This window comes from Salvelinus namaycush, chromosome 26 (assembly GCF_016432855.1).
Source record: "Salvelinus namaycush isolate Seneca chromosome 26, SaNama_1.0, whole genome shotgun sequence".
Lineage (NCBI taxonomy): Eukaryota > Metazoa > Chordata > Actinopteri > Salmoniformes > Salmonidae > Salvelinus > Salvelinus namaycush.
The window spans coordinates 33464016-33470591 of NC_052332.1; positions in this window are offsets into that span (position 1 = coordinate 33464016).

Below are 6576 nucleotides of genomic sequence, written 5' to 3' on the forward strand. Positions count from 1 at the left end.
TGCTGACCTGTTGCACCCTCAACAACCACTGTGACTATTATTATTTGACCCTGTTGGTCATCTATGAACGTTTGAACATCTTGGCCATGTTCTGTTATAATCTCCACCTGGCACAGCGATAAGAGGACTGGCCACCCCTCATAGCCTGGTTCCTCTCTAGGTTTCTTCCTAGGTTCTGGCCTTTCTAGGGAGTTTTTCCTAGCCACCGCGCTTCTACACCTGCATTACTTGCTGTTTGGGGTTTTAGGCTGGGTTGCTGTACAGCACTTTGTGACAACAGCTGATGTAAGAAGGGCTTTATAAATACATTTGATTGATTGATTGACAGCCAAATAACCATTTTTTCTAATAGTGTAGTGTGACTGTTTAAATTATGCTGCAGGGCCATTCTGTGCGTTTGAGAGACATTGAATTCCTTTTTATTACAAAACACAAGATATTTAGGATGCAGAGCCGGCACAATAAGACTGGTTTTACAATGATCAAATCTAACATTAAATCTTTACTTCAGAATAGGGGAGATGCTAAACTGGAAATTGTCCCAAACCTAATATAGGTAATGTGTGTGAATTTAACTGCTTTTGTGTCAGTGAGTGTGTATACAGTATATTGTGTCTTTATGAATACATGTCTTTGTTTGTATTTTATTCTGTTTGTATGAGAGTGCAGTATTCTCTAGCTCTTCCTCAAGGCAGAGGAGGCAGTAGGTGGAATTCTGGGGAGGCGAAGGACTGTAACGTTCAAGTAATCCATTTCCCCGTTCTCCTCCTCCTCACTGTTACTCCTCTGTGGTGGGGGAGCATGGGCCTGGCTTTTCTGGAGGATGGAGGGTTTTTTTTGTGGAAGTCCCCCTGGATGAACTGCCACATGAACAGGGTCCTGCACTGGTCTTCTACACCTCTGTGAATATGGGAACGTTCCATTAAACACTTTGGAGAGAAATGGGGTTGTATAGCAGCTTGGCGTCACAACATGTATCAATCGCAGCCACCAAGCTACACTGCAGTTCCGATTATAGCCACCTAAGGGCATTAGAGAATTATCTCTAGCCCTATCTCAGAACCATTGAAATAACTATGAAGTGAGAGAGGAGTTATGGGTAGATGTGTGAGTCTCACCTGACAGAGCAACAGTGCTGTTATGGTCCCTCCCAGCACCAGCACTCCCAGAATCCCACTCGCAATGGACACAATCATTATGAGAGGAGATTCACTGAAGGCTGACAAAACAGGAGGGAACTAGTTAGAAATGTCTTATCTTTTCTACGTCCTTGTTCAGATTATTACAATAGCTGACGTATAAGTTAGTGTGAGAGTTCAGAAAGCAAGCACGCGCGTGGTGGCTGTGGGTGTCATCTTGGTGACTAGGTGCTTCTATGGCAGAACAACTTGGCGTAGAAGAGAAATATGTGAGGTACATGTCAGCCTGGTTTGGAGTTGGTGAAGGTGGGCAGTACCTGTTTGTGGGTCCTCACTAAGATACAAAAAAAGGTGACATTTCAGAGACCCAAGTGGGAAGGTTGTGAGAGAACAGCAGTACGGCCCAGCGTCATTCCTCTGTGTCCCTAGTAACGTGAATCCACGCATCGTCACAGCAGAGACACGGTCGATATAGTCCTGCTCCACGACAACTGGGTTGTTTGTGTTAGAAACCAGAATCCTACGGCCATCACACCCTCCAATCCTCCACTCAACCTGGGACACATTCCCGTCTCCAGACGGCTCACAGGACAGAGTCACAGGATGACCAATCTTTGCTGTGATGTTACCAGAAGTTCTTACCCTGCTGTCTGCAAAACAACCTGGAGGGGATGGGGGGGGTCTTATTTTGGGATGATCTTACATCATCATGAAAACTTTGGCACACATTTCTAACTTTGTTCTCTATAATTATGTAAAATGAGAGATACAGTGCATTTGGAAAGTATTGCGACCCCTTCCCCTTTTGACATTTTGTTACGTTACAGACTTATTCTTAAATGGATCAAATAAAAAAAACAATCTACACACAATACCCCATAATGACAAAGTGAAAACATGTATTTAGATTTTTTTTCAAATGTATTAAATCTAAAAACAGATACCTTATGTTTCCATTGATCATCCTTTATGTTTCTACAACTTAACTGGAGTCCACCTATGGTAAATTCAATTGATGGACATGATTTGGAAAGGCACACACCTTCTATATAAGTTGACAGTGCATGTTAGAGCAAAGACCAAGCCATGAGGTTGAAGGAATTGTCCGTAGAGCTCCAAGACAGAATTGTGTCAAGACACAGATCTGGGGAAGGGTAGCAAAATTTCTGCAGCATTGAAGTTCCCCTACAACACAGTGGCCTCCATCATTCTTAAATGGAAACCTGCTCCAGAGCACTCAGGACCTCAGACTGGGGTGAATGTTCACCTTCCAACACGACAATGACCCTAAGCACACAGCTTAGTCATACTTTGGAGGCGCGCACACCACCCACCGCTTCCGAGTATATTACTCACTAATGTCCAGTCCCTAGATAACAACGTTGACGAAATCTCCAGAGAGACATCAGGGATTGTAACATACTCTGTTTCACGCAAACTTGTCTCTCTCGGGATATGCTGTCAGAGTCGGTACAGCCACCGAGATTCTCAGTGCATCCCGCCGACAGGAATAAACATCTCTCTGGGGAGAAGAAGGGTGGGGGTGTATGTTTCATGATTAACGACTCATGGTGTAATTGTAACAACATACAGGAACTCAAGCCATTTTGTTCACCTGACCTATAATTCCTCACAATCAAATGCCGACTGTATTATCTCCCAAGAGAATTCTCTTCGGTTATTGTCACAGCCGTGTATATCCACCCTCAAGCCGATACCACAACGGCCCTCATGTAACTTCACTGGACTTTATGCAAACTGGAAACCATATATCCTGAGGCTGCATTTATTTTAGCTGGGAATTTAAAAAAAGCAAATTTGAGAAAAAGCCTATCTAAATTCTATCAGCATATATTGCTTTATCCTATGAATACTGCTCCCCTTACCCAAACAAATGTAGTCTACAGTATATTAAAGGCCTGGCATAAAATATTATGCATTTTATAAATTTCAGATTTAATTTAAATCATAAATATGTTGCCATCTCTTGTACCCCCTTTTGTACCCCACACACACTCAAATGATTGGCATCTTACCATTCAAACAATGAATCCTGATCTAGGATAACTTTTCAAAGCACTCGCACTGGAAAAACACTGGACCATTGATACTATAACTTCCACGATGCATACAAGGCCCTTTCCACCCTCATTTCGGCATATCTGACCACAACTCCATTTTGCTCCTCCCTTTCTATAGGCAGAAACTCAAACAGGAAGTACCCGTGCTAAGGACTATTCAAAGCTGGTCTGACCAATCGGAATCCACGTTTCAAGATCATTTTGATCACGAGGACTGGGATATGTTCCAGGTAGCCTCAGAGAATAATATTGATGGACACGCTGATTCGGTGATTGAGTTTATAAGGAGGTGTATAGGAGATTTTGTACCCACTGTGACTATTAAAACCTACCCTAACTAGAAACCGTGGATAAATGGCAGTATTCGCGCAAAACTGAAAGCACGTACCACTGTTTTTAACCATGTAGACTGGGAATATGGCAGAATACAAACAGAGTAGTCATTCCCTCCGCAAGGCAATCAAACAAGCAAAATGTTAGTATAGAGACGGCTCAGACACGAGATGTATCTGGCAGGGTCTACAGACAATCACGGACTACAAAAGGAAAACCAGCCATGTCACGGACACTGACGTCTTGCTTCCAAACAAACTAAACACCTTCTTTGCCCACTTTGAGGATAATACACGGCCCGCTACCAAGGACTGTGGGCTCTCCTTCTCCGTGTCCAACGTAAGTAAGACATTTAAACGTGTTAAACCTCGCAAGGCTGCCGGCCCAGATGGCATCCCAAGCCGCGTCCTCAGAGCATACTCAGACCAGCTGGCTGTTGTGTTTACAGACATATTCAATCTATCCCTATCCCAGTCTGCTGTCCCCACATGCTTCAAGATGGCTACCATTGTTCCTGTACCCAAGAATGCAAAGGTAACTGAACTAACTGACTATTGCCCCGTAGCACTCACTTCTGTCATCATGAAGTGCTTTGAGAGACTAGTCAAGGATCATATCACCTCCACCTTTCCTGTCACCCTAGACTCGCTTCAAATTGCTTACCGCCCCAATAGGTCTACAGACGTTGCAATCGCCATCATACTGCACACTGCCCTATCCCATCTGGACAAGAGGAATACTTATGTAAGAATGATGTTCATTAACTATAGCTCAACATTCAACACCATAGTACACTCCAAGCTTATCATTAAGCTTGAGGCCCTGGGTCTCAATCCCACCCTGTGCAATTGGGTTCTGCACTTCCTGACGGGCTGCCCCCAGGTGGGGAAGGTAGGAAACAACATCTCCACTTCGCTGATACTCAATATTGGGGCCCCACAAGGATGCGTGTTCAGCCCCCTCCTGTACTCCCTGTTCACCCATGACTGCGTGGTCATGCACGCCTCCAATTCAATCCTCAAGTTTCAGACGACACAACAGTACTAGGCTTGATTATCAACAACGAGACAGCCTACAGGGAGGAGGTGAGGGCACTCGGAATGTGGTGTCAGGAAAATAACCTCCCACTCAACTTCAACAAAACAAAGGAGATGATTGTGGACTTCAGGAAACAGCAGAGGGAGCACCCCCGTATCCACATCGATGGGCAAAGAGTGGAGAAAGTGGAAAGTTTTAAGTTCGTACATATCACTGACAAACTGAAATGGTCCACCCACACAGACAGTGTGGTGAAGAACGCGCAACAGCAACTCTTCAACCTCAGAAAGCTGAAAAAATGTGGCTTGTCATCTAAAACACTCACAAACTTTTACAGATGCACAATTGAGAGCATCCTGTCGGGCTGCACTGCCCACAACCGCAAGGCTCTCCAGAGGGTGATGCGGTCTGCACAACGCATCCCCGGGGGCAAACTACCTGCTCTCCAGGACACCTACAGCACCCGATGTCACTGGAAGGCTAAAAAGATCAAGGACAACAACCCACCGAGCCACTGCCTGTTCACCCAGCTACCATCCAGAAGGTGAGATCAGTACAGCTGCATCAAAGCTGGGACCTAGAGACTGAAAATCAGCTTCTACAGTTGATGTCGGAAGTTTACATACACCTTAGCCAAATACATTTAAACTCAGTTTTTCACAACTCCTGACATTTAATCCTTGTAAAAATGCCCTGTCTTAGGTCAGTTAGGATCACCACTTTATTTTAAGAATGTGAAATGTCAGAATAATAGTAGAGAGAATGATTTATTTAAACTTTTATTTCTTTCATCACATTCCCAGTGGGTCAGAAATTTACATACACTCAATTAGTATTTGTTAGCATTGCCTATAAATTGTTTAACTTGGGTCAAACGTTTCGGGTAGCCTTCCACAAGCTTCCCACAATAAATTGGGTGAATTTTGGACCATTCCTCCTGACAGAGCTGGTGTAACTGAGTCAGGTTTGTAGGCCTCCTTGCTCACACACACTTTTTCAGTTCTGCCCACAAATGTTCTATGGGATTGAGGTCAGGGCTTTGTGATGGCCACTCCAATATCTTGACTTTGTTGTCCTTAAACCATTTTGCCATAACTTTGGAAGTATGTTTGGGGTCATTGTCTATTTTGAAGACCCATTTGCAACCAAGCTTTAACTTCCTGACTGATGTCTTGTGATGTTGCTTCAATATATCCACATCATTTTCCTCCCTCATGATTCCATCTATTTTGTGAAGTGCACCAGTCCCTCCTGCAGCAAAGCACCCACACAACATGATGCTTCCACCCCCATGCTTCACGGTTGGGATGGTGTTCTTCAGCTTGCAAGCACCCCCATTTTTCCATCAAACATAACGATGGTCATTATGGCCAAACAGTTCTATTTTTGTTTCATCAGACCAGAGACTGTGGTCTGTTTCATCAGACCACAGTCTGGCTTTTTTAATGGCGGTTTTCGAGCAGTGGCTTCTTCCTTGCTGAGCGGCCTTTCAGGTTATGTCGATATAGGACTCGTTTTACTGTGGATATAGATACTTTTGTACCTGTTTCCTCCAGCATCTTCACAAGGTCCTTTGCTGTTGTTCTGGGACTGATTTGCACTTCAGGAGACAGAACGCGTCTCCTTCCTGAGTGGTATGACAGCTGCGTGGTCCATTGTGTTTATACTTGGGTACTATTGTTTGTACAGATGAACGTGGTACCTTCAGGCGTTTGGAAAGTCATCCCAAGGATGAACCAAACTTGTGGAGGTCTACACATTTTTTTCTGTGGTCTTGGCTGATTTCTTTTTATTTTCTCATGATGTCAAGCAAAGAGGCACTTAGTTTGAAGGTAGGCCTTGAAATACATCCACAGGTACACCTCCAATTTACTTGAATGACGTCAATTAGCCTATCAGAAGCTTCTAAAGCCATGACATCATTTTCTGGAATTTTCCAAGCTGTTTAAAGGCACATTCAACTTAGTGTATGTAAACTTCTGACA